At 42.1% G+C, this 27,232-nt stretch overlaps 1 pseudogene; it reads right to left on the bottom strand.

Moving 5' to 3' along the window:
• Positions 1-4,172: 4,172 nt before the first annotated feature.
• Positions 4,173-5,210, bottom strand: LOC147456283 (uncharacterized; annotated as a pseudogene).
• Between the last annotated feature and the right edge of the window lie 22,022 nt (positions 5,211-27,232).

Raw genomic sequence — 27,232 nt, forward strand, 5'->3', positions numbered from 1 at the left:
ACTAATTGTGCAAAGACTGTGTGCAAACAGAAAACACAACATTATGCAGAAATCATAGAACTTGCAGACAATACAGAAATTAATAACTTGCACAAAAATAACTCATTCCTCTTCCTCTTCCTCTTCTTTCCTACTACAGACAACTCATAGGAGAAGCACAAAGTGCCTCTTGGGCTTAGTGCAGGGCGATTCCCCAACAGCGGTGCCAAAAATGTGCGCTCCTTGCCACACTGTCGAAGCAAGGGCCTTGCCTAACACTGTGTGCGAGCCATAGACGGCTCCAAGCACACAACTAGCTTAACTAGTAATCTCAAAAGAGGGCAATGGTGTGTCACTCACCGCTCTATGCTCCTGCCGTGGAGGATTCCTCGCCGCGAAGAAGGAGATGCCGCTATGTCGCGCTCAACCGCTTCACCGCTCTCGTGCCGCCGCAATGCTCGATCGCACTCTCTCTCTCTCTCTCTCTCTCTCTCTCTCTCTCTCTCTCTCTCTCTCTCTCTCTCTCACATACACACACACACAAGGAGGTGAAGAAGAAGAAGATGGAGATGGAGATGGAGCAAGAGCACTCTTCTATTGCACAAATGAGAGAATGAGTGAATTTTAGGTTTAGTTGGCTTTTATATGAGCTCACCCCATTCACACTTGGGCGCCCATGCTTAGCCAACTAATCCCTTGAATGTCCCAGTTAGAGTGCGCCTCTCATCGACAATCACTCTTACCCTTTTCCTATTGGTCCGACAAGCCCGGTACCTGACTCTACCAAATACATAATACACGTCCGTCGTAGGTGATGGGGTGTCCGTGAGCCATGAGGGTTAATAGGGGAATCCATGATAAATATCCCAACCTCAGATAAATAATTTAGGTATTTATCTTCAATAAAAGTAATCGATTTTGCATATAAAATAGACAAGGGAAATTAGTAAATTCTAATTACCAAATGAATACCTGAGGTCCAAAATCACTATTGAAGGGTGGAAAAATTACCTCGGCATAAATGGATGGTATAATAAATTACTATCAGTAAAATTTTACCTAATTTAAACCATAAGTATAGGAGGGGAAAGGTTATAAATCAAATTTATGAAAATTTCTAAAGATAGAACATATTCAATTACAATTTAGGGTGAGTAATCCATTAACGAATAGAAATTTATAATTTACTAAGGTTAAAATGGAAGATAAGCCAATGAGAAACCTAGTTAAAGGGCTTCCCAAATTAAATAGTAATTATGGGAAATTACTTATAGCATAAATAAGTTAATGGAGGAATATCTCATCCAATTAACTATCAAGGATACTTACTTACTCCAAAAATCCTTATTTTTGGGTAAAAAAGGAAAAAGAAGATTATTCAATTAAACTTCTAATGGATTAAGTCTTTTTATAAGGCTGCCGACATGGCCCCAAACAGAACCAGGGGAAATCCTCTTACTGAGGAAGAGGATGTTAGCAACAAGTGAAACAAAGCCACAAATGACCATGAGGCTGGGCCTATCCATAGGCCAACAGAGGAAAGTCTACGGGCACCCGCCCCACAGCACATGGACGAGCAGTCCCAGGTGGATTTCTATTTTGTTCACTTAAAATATTTTAAACTTCATTTTTAAGTTAACATTGCATACGTAAGGTTAGGAAGGATAAATTGGCTGTAAATGGAAGGTAACTTCCACGAAACCAACGAGCAATGATTTTAAATAGGAAAGAAATGATTGGGTTATGACTGATTGACGTAGGAAAGAAATGTTTGACCATCCTTAAGACAACTTATCTCAAAACACCTATGATTCCTTGTAAATATTTTACTCTAGGTAATGAGTAATGATGGAGATACCATCATGGAAGAGTCGGTTTCCTCAGCACGAGTGGAGTCTTTACCCCGTGCTTGTTTATGTTTGTGGATAGTACTTTCAAGTTTATCATAGAGGAACCGCCCGGTCGTATGGGCAGCCGATTGGCGTATGGGCACCTGGACTTTGGGTGATGGTTTTTTTTCCACCCTGGTTTTTATAAATAAGGAATGGGTGCCGTTTTTCACCCCTGTATAGGTGGTCTTGAGACAAACCAGTATTGGTCAGAGATACTTCAGAATGACAGTACCTTGTCTTAAGTCTAAAGATGTTTGTTTGCTGAAAGAATGTCTTCAATACTGTTTTCAAAGGTTGTCTTAATGAAATGCAGTGTGAAAGTTAAATGGAATCATTGTTTTAATTGTGAAAAGAATGTGGTAGTAATTAAACAACACAGAAATCATGTGTGAGTGCGGGGTGGTAAGTGGGGATTGACTAAGGTTGTCAATCATGGACGGGTGGACCTGTTGAGTCAGATAACTATCCATTCCCGCGCACTAAAACGTTTAGAAACTTCTTCACTTGGAAGAGGAATCCACCAACGGCTGTGCCCTCACATATGTTACGGGGAAACAAGCGTCGGCTAAGGAAACCTTAATCTGAAGGATGAAGATATAGGGCTGGAATTTTTTTATTATTGTCCCGTTTCCACTGCGAGACAGGACTAGGTCTCTTCTAGGGCTATAAACCTAAACCATTGTCAATGGTAAGGGTGAATTCCCTGGAATTTTTCTTGTTTACGGACTCTTACTTTAGTAGGCCTAGAGACCTGTCAATGGTACCATCCCGTTTTTGGTGTCGGCCGGATTGGGGACCTTACATGTTCCTTATGTAATTCATGATCAACTTGTACATCATCAATGGGCTGAACTTCATGCTGATTTTTAGCCATGTTTGGATGAAAATTTTCAGCTCTTTGAACCTCATTTGGTTGCTCTACATGGTCATTATCCAATGTACCACTTTGAAACAAAGGCATAAGTGTATCAAACATATCTTGTGACCCAATAGTTGGCTGCGTTTTACATTCAAGCAAGGGATGGGCTAAATTTTCAGCAAATACCACATCACGACTGACAACAATCTTGTCCGTTAATGGATGATACAAACGATAACCTTTACTTTCAGTACTATAGCCCACAAAGATACATTTTATAACCTTGTCTTGCAGTTTGTGACGTTGTTGTGAAGACACAAGAGCATATGCCAAACAACCTAACACACGCATATGGCTCACCATTGGCTTTCGACCATTCCAAGCCTCATAAGGCGTAACAACTCTCAAAGCTTTAGTGGGACATCTGTTCAAAACATAGCTTGCACACATGAGCGCTTCCATCCAAAACTTATCAGGAAGATGCTTTCCTTTAACCATACAACGTGCCATTTCCAAGAGATTACGATTCTTATGCTCGGCAACACCATTTTGCTGAGGTGTATATGGCACAGTACATTGATGCATAATACCTTTGTCATGAAGAAAAACATTAAACTCATGCGACATATATTCCCCACCACGATTTGTGTGAAGAGTAATAAGTTTATTGCCACTGAAATTTTCAGCCTTAGTCACAAAGCTTTTAAAGCATGCAAAAACTTCATTCTTTGCTTTCAATGGATACACCCAAGTATGGCGAGTAGCATCATCTATGAAGGTAACAAAATATACATACTTTCAAAAGATGGAATCTTCACAGAACCACATACATCACTGTGTACAAGCTGTAATTTGTTTGTAGCATGAATAGAACCATCCTTCGGAAAAGAGGCATGATGCATTTTGCCAAGTATACAACCTTCACAAGCATGCTTCTCAATGGAGCCAAGTGTGGGCAAACCAACAACCATATCACGCTTTTGTAAATAGAGCAAGCTATTGAAGTTTAAATGACCAAAACGTGCATGCCATAACTCCGTTTCAGCCATATAAGGAGTACGAACAAGCAAGGCATTTGATGCATGTCTCTCATAAGTATCCATGCGATACAAGCCATTGCATAACATCCTAGACATAACAATAACATCACCATTGATGAAGTCATGAACCATACATTTGGCATCCACAAAATGTACATGAAGACCCAAAGAGGCAATGGTAGGAACCGAAAGCAAGTTCTTCTTTATGCCTGGCACATACAAGGCATTCTTGAGAGTCACAACACCCCCATTTGCAGCTGTAAGCTGTATGTTCCCAACTCCAATGATAGGGTAAGAGGCATTATTTGTGCAAACAACATGCCCCCCCTTTGGTGCATCTTGCAAGGACACAAAAAACTTCTTACATGATGTTATGTGCTTGGAAGCACCACTATCAAAGTACTAATCAAGATCAGCCTCACGCACTGTCATACATGTAGAATGTAATGAAGAATCATATGTGCATGTAACAACACAAGCCCAAAAATCTTGAGCAAGATTAGCCTCATCATCCTTTGCATTACTCGTGCTCTCAATGATAGACATGCCCGATTGCTTCTTTTTATCATTACGCTTTGCAAGCTTTCTACATTCCTCAATGGTATGTCCCAACTTCCGACAATACTTGCATCTCTTCTTTTTTTGGGAATCACCATCACTAGAAGAATTAGTGGAAGAGGGAGTTTGGGGCTTTGGTTTTTATGTGCCCAAAGCTGGTCCGGACTTGCTTTTACCTCTTTGAGAGATAGCAAGTGCTTGAGTTCCCTCAATCAAACCACTTCTGTTCATTCTAGATTTCTCTTCTTGTAAGAGAAGTAACACAACCTCATCAAAAGTATACATGTTGGGATTTCCTTTTGCAACCAAACGAAGAGTAGTAGCAAAGCTTTGAAAAGAATATGGCAACCCTTTAAGCAAAGTGGAGATGAGAGAATTGTCCGAGATAATCTCATCTATGTTTGCCAATTGCTCTTTCAAATCCTTAATCTTTGTAACATAGACATCAACAAACTCAGCTTCAGCCATATGCATTTCCTCAAGTTGCTTCCTCAAGTAAGCCACACGGGCTTCATTGCGCCTGGCATACAAAGAAGCAAGTACATCCCAAGCTTGCTAGGATGAAGTGCAAGACCGAATGTGTAGAACAATATGACGCTTCACGGAAATGGAAATCAAAGCATGTTCTTGGGAATCCTTTCCATCCCATCTAAGCTGATCCTGTGTAGGTGGAGAAGATGAAGAAACAACTGTTAAAGAGCTACTTGCATCTGTAACAGTAGAAGTAGAACTGCCAGGTCTCTTGTCTACATCCGCCACAATGTTCCATAGTTGCTTTGTAACAAGCACATGTTTCATCATGTAAGACCACATCGGATAACTGGTCCCATCAAGCTTATCCTCAGCTTGAAGCATGCTAAACAAGTCATTGTTGCTTGCCATAACACCCACGAACAATAAATTGGCAAGAAATGCACTCCCGACAAAACCTGTAGAAAATCTATAGACCTGTAAATTCTATCATAGCAAAGCCTTAATGTGTCCAGAAATGCTGATTTCTGATATCCTTGCATAGTACTCGTTCTTAGCTTTGTTTTGAGTCCTAGGTTGAGAAAAACGGACACCCGGAGCACCCGTGGCGAGCAAAACGGTGACTAGTTGTCCCGAGGCTGCACCTCCTTCAAAACCTAATATGAGGTATGGAGGAAGGAGAATGCTTGTGGGAGCTAAAGAGCCTGCTCTGATACCATTTTTGGGTGAAGAAGGGAGCGAGGGAAGCTATAGACGCGCGCACACACACACACACACCCGTAGATGCACAAACACACAACAAGAAGCTTGATAGCTTGAAGCTCCCTCACTTTGTTATGAAGAGTTCAAATGTAAGTATGAGAGAAAGATACGAGTCTCCCTAAGTACAACGGACCACCACACATGCATATAATGTGTATATGTGGTTACACGGGGAAAAAACCTCTAGCCAGCAGTAGAGTTAAAAAGTGCTTGTGTATAGGGAAATGATTCACATCAAACTACCCGAGGGACACGTGAGTGTAACACTCATGAGTGCTCCTACTTTGTTAGTACACGATTCTTGTGTGAGTGCATGCTCTCCTTTGAGTGCATGTGATGTGCTCTTGGGTCTACCTCTCTTGTTTGTCCATACCTCTCGATGGTGTTGTATTATAAGTGACCCCTCTTATATAGGGAAAGAGGGTGGGAATTTTGGCATTTTTTAAAGCTAAAAAAAGTCCATGTGACTGTAGGTCGCCCTTGCCTAGCTAGGTGTGCATGTGCCAAATTTGTAGTCTTATGGAGAGAGAGAGAGAGAGAGAGAGAGAGAGAGAGAGAGAGAGAGAGAGAGAGAGAGAGAGAGGAGAGGGGGGGGGGGCGGTAGAGGGATGGGGAATTTACACATTTGCTAGTTGTAGCTAGCTTATTGGGATAGGGGGGATGGGGAATTTACAAGGGGTTTGATGGAGGTGGGTAGTCATTTGATGAGGATGAAATCTACTACTTTGGCGGTTGCACTCCCTAGACTTAGCAAAGACCTCATAGAATACAGTCTTGGATTTCACATTCATGCATCGGATTCCCAGTCTAGAAGGAAAATGCTAAATAGTTCACCAAGTGGGCCTGAGCAAGCATGGCGAATATAATGTTTACAGTGGCTTCTATGCTTGTATACCATAGGTAGAGTTGCATGTGTATATGTACATGCATGTAGACACGCATAGGTGCCCATTGTAGTTAGTGAAATGGAAAAAGTGATTTACTCCAAATTGCCGTTGCCAAGAGAATTTAGCGAGGCCACACCAAGATTGAGAGCTCATGATAAACAATGATGCTTTCAATCAGGAGGAATTGCAAAGCCATCGGGTGTTGGAAAAGCTATGTGCTATCACCGTCATCCTCTTCGCTGTTGCGGCCTTTTGTCGGTATTATTGTTATTGTCGCTACCCGTCACTTTTGTTAAGGTCTTTCTCAAGGAGTGTGCATGTATGCTTGTGTATGTGTGTATTTGAATGGTTATGTACATGAATGCATGCATGTATGTAAGTGCGTGTGAGTACATGAGTGATAGAGAGATTGAAAAAATTGTTTTCTCTCTTATGGGCTGATCTAAGAGGTGCTTGAAGGCAAGTGTGAGAGTAGAAGTGTGTGGGTATATGCGTACAAGAGAGATGGAGATTGAAAACTATTTTTTAAACTTATGGATAGAAAAAACATGTGTGAGAGAGAGGATGAATGAGCTTGAGACAAAGGGAAAAAGAACGAGAGGGTTAGAGAGCATGACTAAGGGAGAGGGAGGATAAGAGAAGAAGAGGCTGAGAGGGGAGGGGTGTGTGTGTGTATGAGAGAGAGAGAGAGAGAGAGAGAGAGAGAGGCCCTCCACTTTGACATTGTCTGTGAGAGAAGGGTGGCAGTGGTCAAACAAATTCTCCACTCCACTTATTGAAAACATATATAATAAAAAATTTTAAATCTTAAAGGGCGGGGCTCTATAGGGAAGAATAAAAGGGAAAGGAGATGCTCTCGCCTCCACCATCTCTTGATCATAATGCAATTACTTGACCATCCATCGCATGGCAAGCTCTCCTAATCCTTCTAGAGCTTTTATGCGAGACTTTGGCCCTTTGAGTGACCATTGGATTACAAAATACCTCAAGCCCTACTATCGAGTGTCCCCCAAAAATAACACTTCATCAGATTTCTAGCAAGAACTTCTTGATTTGTCCAGAAATCTACACTCATGCCACTTTATAGAAAAAACCTTTCCTTTGGTGAAAAAAACGACTAAAAGCTTCCTCGCTCTAGCTGGTGTCATGGTCGGTGTCCTGGTCCCTTTCTTATGACTCCCAATTATGTACCAATGAGTGCTCTAAGGGAAGCTATGAAAAGCACGCATCACATGGATGGGAGGATAATAGCATGCCGGACTATCCGTTGCGTTACATCTAAGTACCAACCACACTTCTTGTATGCAGACTTCCAACACCATAAAGATCAAAATATGCTCTTGTTGAGAGACAATGAGAGAGTAATTTGTTGTAGTTTTTGTCACAAGAAATTATAAATTTAGCCTCCAAGAAGGACATGAACTTCTAAAGTATTGATATCATATGCATTAGGGTCGGAAAGGGGGGAAGGGGGGGGGGGGGGGGGGGGGGGGGGGCGGTAATCGTTTACCTTTCAAAAATACCTATATCATTTGCATTCAAGAGGTATTCATAAAACCCCTCTACAACACTTCACCATGATTTGAAAGACACCTCTTTTTTCATAAACATGTAGATTTTTGTGCATGTAATTTTATATACTTTGAAATTATTAAAACCCCTCTGAGTGAACTCACGTGCTACACTTATTTTTGAATTTCACATAATGTTTCCTTGTAGTAGTAGGTAGATCTCCCAAAATGTAACTATATTTGGTGAGCTTAAACTAAGGGGGAAAAAGCATGTAGTGGTGGTGCTTGGACAGTCCTTTGATAGCACACTACAAATCTCATTTTTATGTTTTACATGTAAAACAAGGTAGCATGTTAAAGCATGTACCGGTGGTACCAAAAGGTGGTGTCTTGGACAGTTCTTTGATAACACACTACAAATCCCATTTTCATGTTTTACATGTAAAACAAGGTAGCATGTTATTTATCATTCCATAGCTTTCTAAAAGTAGTATCTAAAAATGTTTTAATAAAAATTTTACCCGTCTTCACATTTTTGTAAAGGGTACCACCAAAAAGTACTAAAATTGGTACCACCAAAGCTTACTAAAGGGGATCTTTTAATACCCTTTGCACACATGTGACGTAAATAATTCATTCAAAGTGGCCCCCTCCGGGGGTAGAATGGCCTCTAGTGATATATACTTGTTGGCTTTCTTGTTAAATGAAAATGAAGTGTATGTGATAGGCTCATGTAAAGCATACAAACACAAAACCCTTGTGTATGTGTGTGTGTGTGTGTGCACATAGGCTCTCTCTCTCTCTCTCTCTCTCTCTCTCTCTCTCTCTGAGCTAGTGCCAAGATTATCTCCTCTCACTGTCTGTGAACACATAGCTAAGCAACCCACTACTTAGAAATCCCTCGGTGTGTGTGTGTGTGTGTGAGAGAGAGAGAGAGAGAGAGAGAGAGAGAGAGAGAGAGAGAGAGAGAATCACACACACACACACACACACAAACCCTTGCACCACAAAAGGTGGCATATATGGAGACACTGTCTTTTGTAGAGTATGTCTCATCTCTCTCTCTCTCTCTCTCTCACACACACACACACACTCACACACACACACACACACACACACTCACACACATCTCTCTCTCTCTCACACACACACACACACACACACACACACACACACACACACGTACACACGTGGAAGGCTACTATGGGTGTGTGTGTGTGTGTGAGAGAGAGAGAGAGAGAGAGAGAGAGAGAGAGAGAGCCCTCAATCAGAGACAAAAACAATGGCATAGGTGCAAGGTCTTGATAGTCGTAGAACAAGCTAATTGGATTGTTGGTCCATTCTACTCCAAAATACTGAACTTGAGCATCTTTGCCTCCTCTACTAGGAAAGTGTGGCAAGTGTGATAGGGGCCTTATTGGCCTCCTCAAAGGGGTGAGGCTTTAGTGATGCCTCTCTTTTTTATTATGAAAAAGAAGAGGTTAAATTTTTAAAAATGCACAACGTTTTAATTGGATGGAAGAGGTAAAAGATACTCATTGTAAAGACAAACAAATATATTCACATGCATTAAATAATGTAAAGGATACTCTTGAGTCATCCATATCTACTTCTTACATAACAAGATCAATATGGTGTATATGGAAGTGGCTGCAAGCATGGATACCCCTTGACTTTCTCTTCCTCTACCAATGATGCACGTTGGTTGCCAATGACACTTTGTTTGCCCTTCCTTTGCCAATGTGGGTTGCCAATTGTGCTTGCTCTACAACGTGGGATGCCAACGACAGTGTTGCGTTGAGCTCAGGAGACAAACAAGCTGGCATTGAGCACTGCCTTGATGCTGGATGCCAAGCCTTGTCTAAGCTATAGACAACCAATGAGGGTGTTGGGCCAAGCTTGCTCTACCCTGAACATGGAATGCAGATACGAAGCTTTGCCTTGAAATGAGGGCGACCAATGAGGGAATGATGAAGGATTGGACATTTGAAGGGATGGGTGTTGGGGTGACATGGTTTGGGTAGGGTGGGAAAGGGAGCTAAATGGAAACAAGAGGGCATCTTCAAAGGCTGAAAGGTGTAGGCTAGAGGGGATTTGTAGGTAGAGAGCAGGGCAACTAGACATATACCATCAAATTAGTGTGTTGAAGATGCATAGAGGAAGGGCCTCTACAACAAAGGCCGATTGTGCAATAGATTCACGATGGGGAAGCGAGGGGTGGACATTGTGGCAATAACCAAATGAGAAAAGATGCATTGATGCTATATTGGCGAGTGGAGGGTGTAGAGGGAAAGTGCAAGAGAGTGGGTCGCCGGAAGATGTGTATGGTTGTGATCGTATATTCTTGAATTTACAGTTGCCTCTCTATAGCCTATGTGATGCAAGCATGACAAGCACTTGGTTCTGCTCTCATAGCCATGAACAAGAGCCCACTTGCAATGAGGACATGGTCTCTTGCCATGCTATGTGGGAATAGTAGAGGAGAGTACTCCGTCTTGCTTGTAAAAATTAGTGTTCTACACTTTCATATCAAGGATTATAATAGGTGCTCCTACATGGAAAGCATAATGTAGAGACAAAACACAGAGGGCAAGGGAAGCTTGAAGTAAAGCGTTTCAAGTAGCAAATAAGGTGAGGCTGCTACAAATAGCGAGTGTGTGAAGGGTTGGACAACTTGCAAGATAAAAGGGGGAGACTCAAAAAGATGAAAACAAATGAAGAAGAAGGCTGAAGCGTGGATGGAAACTGCCAACATGCTGCAAGGTGTATGGCCGTGCCCGTCTTCAAGAGCCTATTTTGATTTACTGAATTGTCGATGCAGGCCGGCTCAAGGAAAGTGTGCGTTGGCAAAGCGGCCTCGCAGCTAAAGGGCTCTATGCAGGCACCCAGAGAGAGAGAGAGAGAGAGAGAGAGAGAGAGAGAGAGAGAGAGGTCGGGTAGAAAAATCATGTGAATATTGCCTTCCAGCAGGCCACATCAAACGATGACAAGAATGTCTGCTTAAATAATGCAAAAAATACTAAAAATGTACAACTCAATGTCTATGCAAGTGTGGGGTGCAGATGACGCGTAGGTCTGGGACAATGTGGGAGGGGAAACACTCCGAGTGAGGCAACGATGGAGAGGGCTAGTGGAATGCCTTTTAGGTTGTGCTCGGATCAGGTGGGAGAAGCGGTGTCTCCAGTAGAGTGGAGATGATACCTCCAACACCAATGCTAATGGTTGGCAAAGCCAAGCGGTCGGGGCTTATGATTGTTGCAATCAATAGAAATTGACAAGCAACTCATAGGAGTTGTAGGGGGTTTTGGATTTTGGGAGAGGGTTTAAGGAACTCTTGGCAGATTCTTACAATGGATATGTAAATAAGGACAAGAAAATACTAAAAAGAAAGAGAGAGAGAGAGAGAGAGAGAGAGAGAGAGAGAGAGAGAGAGAGAGAGAGAGAGAGAGAGAGAGAGCTTGCAAGGCTACAAGGCGTTGCAATCAGACATGCATTTCATTTGCAATTGCAAAATGACGACCCTTACATACCTCTCTAGCAAGACTAGTAACCCTAAAAAAAAACCTACTCTACTATGCTTGATTGCCAAGGGATTTTCTAAAGTGTCTCTATAATTAGAGGTCCACCTTGGTCATGTTGGGAGTCTATTTAGTTTATTGTAACTAGCCATTTTATAGACTGACCTTGTGATTTCATCACTTGTCTTTTCTTTGTCTTTGCGATTCCTTAGTGTTTCCTTGGTATCATGGACACACATGAAAATTCACACTTTCAGGGACTTAATTTAGAAGCCAAATGATGAATCACACAAACTGCCTTTCTTTCCTTACTTTAAGGCCACATACAACAAAGGTAACAAAAATCACTCCTTGCTGTATCATGGCATCTCTCCCCTCTCTCCCCTTGTTTTAGTTGGGTGCCATAAGATGGTGGAGGCACCTTCTCTCTCTCTCTCTTCCTTCTTTTTCTTCTTCTTCTTCGTTTAAGTTCGGTGCCTTAATTAAGTTAATTACTCTGCCAGATGAGGAGGTTGATGGGTGTGTGCGGCGCATCCACTAGACAAGAGCGATGAGGACGCTGTGTGCCGACGTTGACACGGGGTCGTCAAAACCACAACAGGCTGACAAAGAAGTTTGAAAGAGAGAAAAATCAAAGTGGATGTGGTAGGCTCCTGTTAAATCGTTAAAAAAACAGTTACCCGTGTGTGTGTGTGTGTGTGAGAGAGAGAGAGAGAGAGAGAGAGAGAGATTCTTATTTTACGGCGAAAGACAGTGTCTCCATCTTGCCACCTTTTGGGGAGAGAGACAGAGAGAGAGAAAGGCTTTCTCAGTAGTGGGTCTCTAATTAGGAGACAGCGAGAGGAGGGCACTCTTAGCACTGGGTCGTTCACACACACACAGACAGAGAGAGAGAGAGAGAGAGAGAGAGAGAGAGAGAGAGAGACCCCTGAATCAGAGAAAGCAGCAATGGCGTAGGCGCAAGGTCTTGACAGTTGGTAGAACAAGCAAACTGCATATTTGTTGGCCCATTCTACTCCAAAAATGCCCAACACGAGCATCTGATCTGCCTCCTCTAATAGGTGAGTGTGGCTGCCCTTTTGATTTTACCTCTGTCAAGACCGTGCCCCTACGTCATGCCTACCACAAGACGGAAGCTAATTGTCCTGACATGCTAGAAGCTTCAAGGTTGGAGTTCTTCTTCTTCTTCTTCTTCTTCTGCCAGTGCCGTTGGACTTGAAATTAATTGCTGCTGCTTGAATGACTTTTAAAAGCATTTAAAAGTAGGGCAATGAATCTCTGTTGCAAATTTTGCAGTGATCTAGCTTACAACAAATATCCTTTCTTAAGTGGTTGCTTCTCCCACAGTTTCTTCATCTCTTCTTTGAAGTGCTAGCCACATTTGCTTCAATGGATGCTGTATCTCGTGGATGCTTTTATCATGGTGGCTTTCTTCATCTTCTTCTCCTCTTGTTGTAGAGTATTGATCACTTCTACAAGGTTCTTTATCCTTCAAGCTGATCACAATTTGATGACAATCTGAATTGTTATTGAAAGCTTTGAGAATAATTGCAACATTATCATCAAGATCAATATGAGACTCAATGTACACAAGCTAAGTTAAATTGATTGGAGCCCAATAACATCGGAGGCAATATATATTCATCTTAGCCCAAAAACTAGTCTTGCTTGGTGGGCCTCACTATGTAACATGAATATAGCAGGACATATACAAATTGGCATTTAACATCGCGCACTGAAGGAAACAGAAGCATGACTAATTTGGCAATGGCGGCACTACGTGAAAGGCAGATATACCTTCGGAAAATGCTATAGTTGTTTTGAGAGGAGACGGAGTTTAGTGCTTGGATTGTAACCTTGTAGGCCTTGAGAACTTCATATTGACACCTAGTATGGGAGAAACGAGGACAAATATAGTATGGCATCAATTTGTTTAGGTCTAAAGTAAAGATGCACAAAGTGCATTTACGATTGCATTACACTACATGTATTCACTACTTATGCATTTAATTCTTTAATACACGACATATTGAAATTGTTATTATGTGCCTACCTACCATATGCAAAGAGTTGTATGTATAATTAACATATACAGATACAGATGTTGATCGACATCGAGTGTATAGTTCTGAAAGCATCATGTAGGTAAAGAAAACAAAAGGAAGCAATGTACAAAATTCTAAAACAAGCAAATTGATAAAGCATCAATGGATTGCAATTTGAAATGAAGTACTTTACTGACCTGAAATGTTGTACAGATGTTTTTGGATTGTCCAAGCTACACGCCAATCTTTGACTCTAGCTACAAAAAAGGAACGTGAATAGTTAAACATTTCATCATGCAATGAAGCATCATAAATTGAAGATGTTAAGTATTTAGTGCATGTCATGCAGAAGTGCCATACAAAAGTATGGTGGAGAGTTGGCACTGTGGTCTCTCCAAAAATTATAAAAAATGGAAGCCGTGCCCTGCCCCGTAGCGTTTATGTGTTGCGCCAAGCAAACACATAGTCATGGGGAGTTGGATGGATATAACGAACCTTGCAGTGTAGTCCAGCTGGAGTTGTACGTTTGTGCAATCGAAACGTCCAATGTTTTGAGTATATGTTCTCCCTGTCAGACACAAAATACACATTATGATAAATACATGGTATGTAGCATATTGATTAAGCTTAAAGAGAAATAGATCTAATTTTATTGCATGCGCAATAGCTGGGCCTGATAAGAACGTCACCAAAAAGGAACTCGTTGAAAAAAATAATGATGGAAAACCGGTATCATTGAAGAGCGCTCCCACTGATTCGCTTGTTTTTGTGAATCGTTGGGCTGGCATAGTTGCCAGTCGTTTACAAATTTGGCAAACTTCGGCTTCTCGATAGTGGCCTTCTCTTTCTATGACATGTGCGAGCTTTTCTAACAAGTCAATTTTTGGATCTTAATATTGGCAACGTTTTGGAGGTTACGAATACTTTTATTTTCCGAGTTGAGGTGGAGTTTGTGATATATTTTGTCTTTGTTTGTTACTCTTAATGAGTTTGTGATATATTTTGTCTTTGTTTGTTACTCTTAATTTGTTGTGAAAGAGTCTAGACTTTTTGATGGTTCAATATTATTCTTGGTTATTGTTGAAATTTGTCGAGGTAGCGGGATCGATGCCCTTTATATTACATGTACAAGCTTTTCATGGTGCTGTTTTTACTTGATTCTTATGAGATTGCTCTTGTCGACTTTTTTGTAAACACCACTAGCGCTACTTTATCTCACTCTATAGATTTGCTGGCGAGTCTCACAGCTCCCTCGTCTCTCTCTCATCATCTGAGTTGCAGCACGTTGTTTATTTTTCTTGTAGACGACGTGCTGCTTCTCTTGGTCGCCCTTGTGATTTGTCAACTCTTGCAGGTGACATCCTCCTCTTAATCTGCGTCATCCCTTGCTAGTGCTCCAATCACCTTCTTCTTCACACTCTGCTCCTTTGTCTCTAGTGGTCGCATGATGCTGTTCCACGATGCTATTCCTCTACAAACACCACTAGCACTACTTTATCTAGCTCTGCACATTTGCTCCGAGTCTCACTACTCCCTCGTCAACCTTCCTTGTTTGAGTTGCAGCACGTTGTTTATTTGGCTTGCAGATGGCGTGTTGCTTCTCCCCTCTCGGTTGCCCTCATGACTTGTCAACTCCTACAGGCGATGTCCTTCTCCTCCTCTGTGTCGGCCCTTGAGAGTGCTCCAATCACCTTCTTCTTTGCGCTTTGCTCCTTTGTCTCTGGTGGTTGCGCGATTCTATTCTCCTTCTGTAGTTGTTCATTTGGCTTATAACTGCAAGTCGACCTCCCGATATAAACGATGCTCCTTTTTACTTGTTAACACAATTGTCACGTAGTCGCTTGAGTAGCATGATTAATTGTAGAAGAGGCGAATGGAGAATACATCAGAGGAGGGTCCGCCATAGATCAGAGGATGAGAAGGCAGTAGTGTGTCTGTGTGTGTGTGTGTGTGTGTGTGTGTGAGAGAGAGAGAGAGAGAGAGAGAGAGAGAAAGAATAGATAGAGACAAACCTGCTGCTTCTGGGGAAGCTGCGAACTGCCTGGGAGAAGTTCGAAGTGCTTCTGAGCGCAGATGAGCAACGTAGACTCGCACACCGTTTTTTAATTTGATTCAGTCGGTAGCGTAGAGCTTTTGAGTCTTGACGACATCGTTTTGTTTTGCTTTTTTAATCTAAATGTAATGCCACATGGTGGCTTCTGCTTTCAGATACTTGAAAAAGCACCTTTGGCTCACCAAGTAAAAATGAACCTCTTCAATCAGATTTTGTGTCATTTGCTTACATTCCAAAGAGTATTTTCGAAATTTCCAAGCACCCCATGCGTGTGTGGCATCATCCAAGTGGTGCGCCACACTCTCATCTAGGGCTATGAGGATTATTTGATTTTTTGTTCACATCTATTTTGAACTTCTTCAAGTGATGTTTGAGTTTTCCTTCTGACTAACTACGTCACACACATTCTTCTTCGTCAATTGTGCTTAGGACTCCATTGGCCAAGCTGTGTGAGACCCAATCCCCTTTAACTTTATCAAGTTTGACCATGTCCATAAGTATCAAGGATTTGACCAATAACAAGCCTTGAGGAGTTGGTATATCATATGTACGTTCAAGGCATATTTAAAAACCCTATAATCATGAAACTTTTTATTAACTCAATACATTGTATGAATGTAATAAGCTATGTCAATTTTTATATAACACTGCTTGTAGGTATTTTTTTACAAGTTTCATAGATTTAAAATGTCCTCCCCCATTAACAAGCTAAAATAATTCATATGGCTAAATACACAAGCAAAAAACCTTGCACAGTCTTGAAACAAAGCTTGAAAGTTAGAGTTCCTGTATGAAATAGTCTCTATGAGGGAACTGGAGCTTACAAATTTGACCTAGCTTCCTAGTTTTTATGAGCAATTTTCTCTCCCCTCAATCTTGCATAGCTAAGTGAAAGAGTAAAGTTTTTTTCTTGCAATACTCACAACTGTGAGTAGAAATATATTAATACTCCAAAAAGAATTACAATTAAATTCTTGCTCACATCGAGCCAACACATCCTTAGCTCATAAGATGCAAAAGGACATGAAAATAAACAACTAGCTTTATAGTAAGCCACCCTTGCTTATCCAAAAGCACCCCAACTTTCCCTACAAGATTTGCCATAGGAGGCAAGCCTTTTGCTACAAAACACAGGAAATATCATATCACTAAGACAGCATATCACTAACACAATCCTATACAAACCAATTGAAACTCCGTGGATTGGCTAGTTTCGGACACCACATTGAGTGTGTCATTGCGGAGTAAGCTATATAAGGATGTACAAAGGTCTGTCCAAACCTTTGTACCCACTAAATTGGTAAAGCTTGCAAATTTCTATCCTATTAGTATATTTGTTGAGCTTTTTCACACCTACCATGTACATGTCACTAAGACTATTATAGTCTACAAATCCCTTGATTCTTCATTCTGTGATAAGCCTTTCGATCAAGGATGGTATGTGAAGGAGGTGGATGGCATATGCTATGAGATTGCACTTGACATTCTGGTTGTCAAGGAGTTGAGGTTTCGAGGGAACTTTTTCTAGATTTTTGCTCAATTGAGCAATTAAGAGAAAAAGCTCGCTGTCGTGCAGCTCCACTCCCATGCTAAGAAATATGTCAAGAAGATGCAGATCAAGCTTATTGAAGGCCTACTTGATTAATGGTCAGTGATGAGGGCTTGTTAACAGGACAAGTGTAATGATTAATGTATGCCAGATGCGGGCTTAAAAGGGCCAACAAATGTCTTGGTGATGCTAAACAGTGAGTATGCTTATTATGGTCATAGCTGGGGTTTTATTAATCAAAGTCAAAGAACTTGAAGGGCTCTACGTGCCTGTCTTTACGGCTCATCAATCAGAGCTACAAATAAGAAGTTATGGTAGCATAAAGTTTAAGTCGATGCAGATCCGTACCGGATTGGGCAACTGCAACTGAGGGGACAAAAATGAAATGAATGCACGGGCCTGAAGTTCTCGCTTTGTGGAGTACGTCGGTTTTTTTAGATCAGCAAATCGGAGTTCCGATTGCCAAGATATTAGCTGTTGAAGATGCACCGGGGGTCGGTTCCGTACTAGTCCGGTCCGCTCGGTCGGTGTGCCATCTGGGATTTTTTGAGCTTCATTCAGGTTTTGGAATGCGAGATCAGTAATAGCTTGAGGAGTCTGATGTCTGGGATGCCATTCCATGCAGTGCTTGGCTGGCAATAGTCGTGATTGGCAATGCCCGGCTAGCAGAAACAAACCTCTAGTACTCTTTAACCGAATGTGATGGGAAGGCCTTAATTCAAATGCAATCACTCATACTTGCATCTAGCAGGCTTGTGGCACTAATCAAGGCCATTTATGGGCACAAAAATTGACGGTAATATTACTACTCAGGGGATGTTGGAAATAATGATGTCATGCGAGGCGTTGCCTCAACCAATGTGTATAGGGTTGTACCGAAGAGATTTTGCAATGCACTGCTCAATAGCTATGCCAAATGTGATGCCCTTCTTGAAATGGCCAAGGGCCTATGGCCGCCCAAGAGGTAAGCCGGCCGCCCAATGCCCAAATCATAAGCTTAAGGGATGCCCGCCCACTATAATTCAGGGGCCACCCTAATTATAGAGGTGTGTGTAAAACAAAGAAAAGCAAGGAGTCGACAGCGTGAGCAGGCGGCGCAAAGAAGAAAGAAAGGCTCGCGCCAGTCAAGGCAAGTCGCTGATGCCATCGCCATAGTGTTGAAAAACACTCAAGAGCACCTCGCGCAGAGTTTCGATGCTAGTCCTGTCAAATTCTGCATTGGTTGAAATCCCGCCCTGCCACATCACCAGGGATTCGTTCCCATTAGCGACATCGCTAATGGGATGGGGAATGTTTTTTGAGAAAACGAGGGCATGAAGTCGAGGGGTTGTGGAAGAGGAGTCGAAGGGCAAGAAGAGGAAGAGGACTCGGAGAGGCAAAGCTCCCTCTCCCTCGCTCTCATCCTCGAAGCTAGCTAAGCGGAGATGGGCAAAGGAAGAGTTGAAGGAGGGAACAAGGGCAAGAAGAAGAAAACGAAGGCGAGGAGGGCTCGCAGCAAAAGAGGAAAGAGCTCCCTCTCTCTCGCTCTTATCCTCGGAGCAAGCAAAGCTTGTTCTCTCTCTCTCTCTCTCTCTCTCTCTCACATGCTCGTCAAGTTAAACAAGGCAACGTTTCTCTCTCTCGAGCTAGTTCTCGGCAAGGCAAGAATCAAGACGTGAAGTGATTAGAGCAAATCAAGGTCGAGAAGAGCTTGTCGAGGCTTGAGCAAGCCAAGGCTTGGTCGAATCGAGGTCGAAGCAAGTAAACTTATCGAGGTCGAAGCCAGTAAGCTTGAGAAGGCGAGCTTGGCCTTGAACCAAAGCAAGAAAGAAAGCAGGAGAAGGCATGCACGGTAAACGAAGCAAGGTAAGAAGCAGGAGGAAGTTACAATTAGAGAATGAAAATTAAGCCGGTCTAAAGCATTGATGATCGAGGCAGTGAACTGAATTGAAGATTACAGAATCCATGGGCATTTGAAGCAGATGAAGCGAAAATTTCCATCACCGTCATTCGTTAGAGATTGAATTAGCAATTTGTTAAGTCCGGTGTCGTTAACGGCCCGGTTAATCATGTAAACGGGAGTCTAAACTCTTAGTCAACAGGCTGATCCAAGTGACGGTGCTGTTAACAGCCCGCCTTGGCTAAGGACCAAATTGTACTCAAGGTAATATTCAACTAATTGATGATTGTGGTGGTTGTCAGAGCTGTCAATGTCTCTTGTTCTCTCTCTTTCACACCTCCCACAGCTAGACCCCCAGCGCCTGCTCGGCTCACGTAGCGAACAAAAATCCCCTGACATTCTTGGTTAAACAGATGTGAAACGAGCCGGGGTGGGAGGTAAAGATGGAGAACTTAGAGCAGATGATGAAGTTGATTGCAGAATTAAGTGCAAACAGTTTTGATGAAAAGTCATCAGTTCCAGATTTTTCGAAGATGCTTCAATTGGTTCAAGGATCTCTGCTTGAAGTGGAGACCGCAAAGAAGAAAAATCAAATTGATGAAGCTTTAGATGCAGTATACGACGAGAGACGACTCTTTGATGGATACGATCCAGAGGGCTCCCTAGAGCACTATGAGCTAGAGACCAAGGTAAGAGGGATACCAGAAGAGTTGATGGTCAAATCTTTTGAGCAGTTAGTGAGTTCAGATGTGAAGGAGCAGATTCCAGAGGTTACCAGAGCCTGCAACGAAAACTGGGATTATTTCAAAGAAGCTATTGTGCAAGTAAGTTATGAGCAATATGAAAGCTATCAGGAACATAGTACAAGTCTACCGGACTATGCAGATATCCGAGGACAAGTACAATCACAGTTAGAAGCTGTGATTGATGAGTTTATTGTGCAGGACGCTACCTTCTTACAGGCTAATGATGAAGACATAGTCAAAGTTGTGTATGCAAAGTTGGGTCTTGCAGATGCCGTGCATGAAGTAGAAGTCTTTGAAGGTGAGGATTTTACAGCTTCAAGATACAGAAGTTGAATTTTGCAAAGAATATATACCTGTAGTACAAGAGGAAAAGAGATCAGGGGATCAAAACAACAAAGTGGCTAATGCTCATGAAGAAATTGTGCAGGTGAATGAGTGCAGTCATATTTAGGTGGACATGCACGAAGATTCAGTTACAGCTGATACTTTTGCTACTGAACCAGAATTAGAGCAAATTTTTTCTGGTATAGATTCTACCATAGAGGTGATTGAAGATACTGGTACAGGTTTTGCCAAAGAGTTGATTAATGATACATATGTTATAGGTCAAAGCAGGGCTGCTATTGAGAGCAGCAAGACCATAGATTTTGGTATACCAGATTTACCAAATTTGGATGTACCAGATTTTGAGGACTTGGCTAAGCAAGAGTATGTGCTTGAAGATCTGCAAAATGTTGATTCAGAGGGGGTGCAGAATCCTTCATTGACAAGATTTTGTGAAGCACAGCTACTAAATTGGAAAACTGATCTTGAACGTGATTATGAAGATTCAGAAGGGGTGCAGACTCCTTTGACACGCTTCTGTGACCTAGAGCTACCAATCTGGCAGACTGACCCTGAATTTGATGATGGTGATTTAGAGAGGGAGCAAACTTCTTCTCTATTGACAATCTGCAACACACAGCTCACACTAAGGCAGAATGATCATGACCTTGATGATGCTCATTCAAAGGGGGTGCATAGTGAAGTGCAATCTCTTGTTGATGAATATGATTGGTTTTATTGTGCCGATGATACAGACAGGGCAGTAGATGAAATTTTCAATGGGCATATTGAACTTTGTGCTACATAAGGGCAAAGATTTCTGGATGAGGGTGAAAGATTTAAAGAGCAGTCTGCAACAAATGTGTTTAGTATGCATGTTATATGTGGAAATCTTAGTTTACTGCAATAGCCTGAGATGTGCAAGATGGAGGAACCTTCTCTAGCTGTGGACCTAGACCTTACGTGCTTACTAGACGAAGCTTTGGAAGGGTTCTCAAACACATATGCTAAGGATACCAATCAATCTATATTCATGCATGAGCCAGTCTGTTCAGATTCAGCAGATGATGAACTTATGCACTTGTTAGATGCTGCACTACTTGATTTTGAGCCTCTACGAGATAGAGAAATGTTTTCAGATGCATCTTTTGAGCCTAATGAAGAGGATTTTACCAGAGACTTGATGTACTTAGGTATGCATGATTGGGATTCCAATACTAATGAGAGTGAAGGTGCACTGCCAATGCTTTTACCTGTGATTGATGATCGATAATTGGATGAGCCAATTGCACAGGGGATATGGCAATATCTGATGCTACCTGATGCTTTATGGAATCTGATGTTACCTTATGATGTAGGGGATTTTGAGCAAGCTTTTGACCCAGGAGGTGACAGATATATGCATGGTCCCGGGAAATGGACTTATGTGCCATATGATCCAGGCGGTTTGTATGAAGATTTGTGGGCTAATTTATGTTTATGCTCTATTGATCGGAAATTCTTGTATTTTCCCTATGATCCTGGAGGATAGTGCATTTTTTTATATAAAAGGAATGCTCACAGTGGGACAGATGATTGGTTTCCCGTTTGATCCCGGGGGCTACTAAAGTGCGAGTTGCAGATTTGAAGAGTACCAGCTATCTGATGTAGCAGGTTGCATGGTACAAAGTTTTGTTTTCTAGATTTATGCTGAGTCAAGAGAGTTTTGGTTATGTATTCAATAAGATTACATGGCTGGCTTCCAGCTGACTTTTTTGGACAATTGTTGACGTATCTTCACATCTTGTGAGTTGGTTCTGATACCAGAACTTGAGGTAAAGGACTTGATGGCCATTCCGTGTGCAGACAGAGTAAGGCATACTTGAGCTTGACAGGGTTCCCTAAAGAGAGCTGATGGTCAAGCTGTGTGCATAAGTAACTGGAGCACTTGAGTCTGGCAGGGTTCACTAAACAGATTTTCACAATTGCATGCTTTGAAGATACGACAGATGTGGTTCAGAGATTTTTGATGGCAGCTACCTAATGATTAAGCTAGAACATTGATGATAGGGTGTAAGCCTTCGATCATTTTTCATATGTTTCCCAGTTAAGTGAGTCTGATGATGGCAAGAGCTTAAGGTACCCGTAGCAGATGAAGATTGAAGTGCTGTTAGCACAAACCGGAGGCTCTGCAGGTTCAGAGGGGGTGAATGTCGTGCAGCTCCGCTCCCATGCTAAGAAATATGCCAAGAAGATGCAGATCAAGCTTATTGAAGGCCTACTTGATTAATGGTCAGTGATGAGGGCTTGTTAATAGGACAAGTGTAATGATTAATGTATGCCAGATGCGGCTTAAAAGGGCCAACAAATGTCTTGGTGATGCTAAACAGTGAGTATGCTTATTATGGTCATTACTGGGGTTTTATTAATCAAAGTCAAAGAACTTGAAGGGCTCTACGTGCCTGTCTTTACGGCTCATCAATCAGAGCTAAGGATAAGAAGTTATGGCAGCTTAAAGTTTAAGTCTATGTAGATCCGTACCGGATTGGGCAACTGCAGCTCAGGGGATGAAAATGAAATGAATGCACGGGCATGAAGTGCTCACTTTGTGGAGTACGTCGGTCTCTTTAGATCAGCGATTGCAGTTCCGGTTGCCAAGATATTAGCTGTTGAAGATGCACCGGGGGTCGGTTCCGTACTAGTCCGGTCCCCTCGGTCGGTGTGCCATCTGGAACTTTTTTGAGCTTCATTCAGGTTTTGGAATGCGGGAGCAGTAATAGCTTGAGGACTCTGATGTCTGGGATGCCATTCCATGCAGTGCTTGGCTAGCAATAGTAGTGATTGGCAATGCTCGGCTAGCAGAAACAAACCTCTAGCACTCTTTAACCGAATGTGATGGGGAGGCCTTACTTCAAATGCAATCACTCATACTTGCATCTAGCAGGCTTGTGGCACTAATCAAGGCCATTTATGGGCACAAAAATTCACGGTAATATTACTACTCAGGGGATGTTGGAAATAATGATGTCATGCGAGGCGTTGCCTCGGCCAATGTGTATACCAAAAAGGGTTGTACCGAAGAGAATTTGCAATGCACTGCTCGATAGCTATGCCAAATGTGATGCCCTTCTTGAAATGGCCAAGGGCCTATGGCCGCCCAAGAGGTAAGCCGGCCGCCCAATGCCCAAATCATAAGCTTAAGGGATACCCGCCCACTATAATTCAGGGGCCACCCTAATTATAGAGGTGTGTGTAAAAACAAAGAAAAGCAAGGAGTCGACAGCGTGAGCACGCAGCGCAGACGGCGCAAAGAAGAAAGAAAGGCTCGTGCCAGTCAAGGCAAGCCGCTGATGCCATCGCCGTAGTGTTGAAAATCACTCAGGAGCACCTCGCGCAGAGTTCCAATGCCAGTCCCATCGCATTCTGCACTGGTCAAAATCCCGCCCTACCACGTCACTAGGGATTCGTTCCCATTAGCGACATCGCTGATGGGATGGGGAATGTTTTTTGAGAAAATGAGGGCATGAAGTCGAGGGGTTGTGGAAGAGGAGTCGAAGGGCAAGAAGAGGAATAAGACTCGAAGAGGCAAAGCTCCCTCTCCCTCGTTCTCATCCTCGAAGCTAGCTAAGCGGAGATGGGCAAAGCAAGAGTTGAAGAAGGGAACGAGGGCAAGAAGAAGAACACGAAGGCAAGGAGGGCTCGCAACAAAAGAGGAAAGAGATCCCTCTCTCTCGCTCTTATCCTCGGAGCAAGCAAAGCTTGTTCTCTCTCTCTCTCTCTCTCTCTCTCTCTCTCTCTCTCTCTCTCTCTCTCATGCTCGCTCTCATTTCTCGCTCTCGAGCTAGTTCTCGGCAAGGCAAGAATCAAGGCATGAAGTGATTAGAGCAAATCAAGGTCGAGAAGAGCTTGTCAAGGCTTGAGCAAGCCAAGGCTTGGTCGAATCGAGGTCGAAGCAAGTAAACTTATAGAGGTCGAAGCGAGTAAGCTTGAGAAGGCGAGCTTGGCCTTGAACCAAAGCAAGAAAGAAAGCAGAGAAGGCATTCATGGTAAATGAAGCAAGGTAAGAAGCAGGAGAAAGTTACAATTAGAGAATGAAAATTAAGCCGGTCTAAAGCATTGATGACCGAGGCAGTGAACTGAATTGAAGATTGCAAAATCCACGAGCATTTGAAGCAAATAAATCGACATGAGGAAAATTTCCATCATCGTCATTCGTTAGAGATCGAATTAGCAATTTGTTAAGTTCGGTGTTGTTAATGGCCCGTTTAATCCCGTAAATGGGAGTCTAAACTCCTAGTCAGCAGAGTTGATCCAAGTGACGGTGCTGTTAACAGCCCGCCTTGGCTAAGGACCAAGTTGTACTCAAGGTAATATTCAATTAATTGATGATTGCGGTGGTTGTTAGAGCTGTCAGTGTCTCTTGTTCTCTCTCTTTCACACCTCCTATAGCCAAAGGCCCAGTGCCTGCCCGGCTCACGTAGCGAACAAAGATCCCCCGACATCGCTTCGCTCCAAAATCAATTTTTGGAGCAAGTTTTTTTTCTTAATGATCCCTCTCTCTCTCTCTCTCTCTGTCCCTCCCTCCCCCCACCTTTCTCTCTATCTATCTCTTTCTCTCTCTTCCATCTCTCTCTCTATACGTACATACATATATATGTGTGTGTGTGTGTGTGTGTGTCACACACACACACACACACACACACACACATACACACAGATTAAGAAAAAAAGCTCGCTCTGAAAAGCTCAGTCCAAAAAATAATTTTGGAGCGAATCGAGCTTTTTTGTTTGAATTGCTTAGTTGAGCAATAATCTGGAAAAAGCTCCTTGCGTTGTCAAGTGTCTGATTGCCACTCAATCGCTTATTATCTCCTTTTGGTACAAGCGCTCTAACTTCATCGGAAGTTGCTATGTGCCAATTAAGTACAAGGCAGTTGGTTTGGAGAACAATGCTATCATAGATATGGAAGTGGTGGATAAAGACCTTAACCTTGTGATAGTGATAGCAATAAGGAGAAATGCAACTTGCTGCAACTCTTGCATGACATAGTATAGGAGATTGGGAACAAAAAACCTTCAAAATTTTATTTCTTGTTGGGTAGATGCAAAGTAATGCAATGAGGGAAAAAGTAGATTTTTGTAGAAATATTTGTGGCCGAATTCAAATGGTGCCAATATAATGCATCTCGGATGACTTTCAAAAAAAAAAAATCTTTTGGATAAATTCAAATCTTTATTTCAAATTTGTGCTAAGAGTGATATGAATCTGAGTCTCTCTCTCTCTCTCTCTCTCTCTCCCCCTCCCTTTCTAACACATCATTAGCATCTCCTTTGATAGGTACAAATAATACTCACTTTAAGAGGAGCATTCCACAACCGCTAGCATTGCCGTGAAAAAACAAAGAAAAATAGAAAGAGAAAATATTGTGTTGTCACGTATGTGTGCGACTGGTTTAGCTGGGAAGGTGCAGAACCTTTGGCTGTGAGAGTTCGTGATGAGAGTCACAAACATAGAAAATCACCAACTCTCTTCCTAAATATGACTAGAAACCTAACAACATTTGTGACAAAACAGTCACAAACCCTCTCCCCTATTATGCTTGGAAATTGCTTGTTTTCGTAGACGAGTTCATGATGAAATGATCACCAATTCACATCCAGCACTTAAAAAGAGAAATTAAGAACACTAAACTTTCAGCCACGAAGCTTCATCTCTCATAGAAGCACACCTTTCAATCAAAACCCAAACCACTTTCATGGTATCATGTAGCCTCGCCCCCAATTACATAGTCGTAACATCAAACAGCTGAAAGGAATACAAAAGCTTCCACCTTCATGGCGACCTTCTTCTGAATTTGCAGAGATTTAAGAGCTTCTAAAGTGAAGCCCACACACCACTTTGATAAGGGGAAACCCTAATTCACCCCCTCACAAGCTCAAATAGAAGTTTGCATAGAGGTGGGACTGTAGCACACATAAATTGGGCAACCATGGGAGCTATTGCATAGTAGTGATAAATTGCAAGCCCCTGTAAAAAGCAGCCCTCTCTCTCTCTCTTCCCCACGGAATTCTCAACTGATGTGTCAATTTTTAGGCCTTTTTTCCACCTTGGACCAAAACTAGTAGGCCATTTTTAGCTCATTTTTAACCCAAAAAAATACCATTTTTAATGCGAAAAATCCCAAACAAAGTCATAAATCCCTAAATTTATGGGATCACTTGCATAAGTGCAAAAAGCATAGATATGCATCATTTTTCATCAATATACCATTTTGGGTCACTTTCCATGCAATTTTGCAACGGCGCCTGTTAGCTACTATTTTCGATAGTTTTTGCCTGCATCAGTCTTATAGGTGAGATGAGTGTGCCACCATGGGACACTTGGAATATGTACATCATAAAACCAAAATAGGCATCTTATCAAGTGGGAAAGCACGCAAAGGTGCCACATCCAGGGCCATGACTTCCTAGATAGGTATGTAGATGATAACGACGACTGTAGTAGTCACTTCAACATATATCACAATATACACATGAATGATTTTATTTCCATGCATCAAAACGTGTCAAAAGTGAGTTGAATGTTTTTAGTTCACACTATGTACATGCCATGGCACGACATCCACCCCCTCTGAACCTGCACATCCTCCGGCATGTGCCAACATTTGGCTTACGATGGTTTAATCTTCATTAGATCCACAAATATTTTTATGTCATTTTCATCTTCTAAATTTTTTGGAAGATCATCCTCTACTTCTTCATCCTCATCAATAGCAATGTCATTAGGTTCTTCACCATCATCATCTTGTTGTGAATCAAAAGGATGATTATCATGTCTCCTCTTGAACATCTTATTCTTTTGCCTGCTATGGGAATTTTAAGCTCTATTCCATCGAGCTCCCTCAAAGTATATGTAGCATTTCCATGCACATGTTTGACAACATAGGGACCAAACCACCTTTTTGCAAATTTTCTTTGTGTGGTGTGCTAGTTGTCAAGGCTACTTTCATACATTAGGACCCAATCACCCTCTTTAATAGGCTTTGGTTGAAGCCTATGCCTTTTATCAAACCTATCTTTATTCTTTAGTCTTGCATCCTTCAATCGAGCTTTTGCAATGTCTATCTGATCCTGTCTTCTTTCCAATTTCTTATGCGCAATGCAAGTAGTATTTCCCTAC

The sequence above is a fragment of the Adiantum capillus-veneris genome, chromosome 6 (assembly GCF_014529385.1).
Source record: "Adiantum capillus-veneris isolate H3 chromosome 6, ASM1452938v2, whole genome shotgun sequence".
Taxonomy (NCBI): Eukaryota; Viridiplantae; Streptophyta; class Polypodiopsida; order Polypodiales; family Pteridaceae; genus Adiantum; species Adiantum capillus-veneris.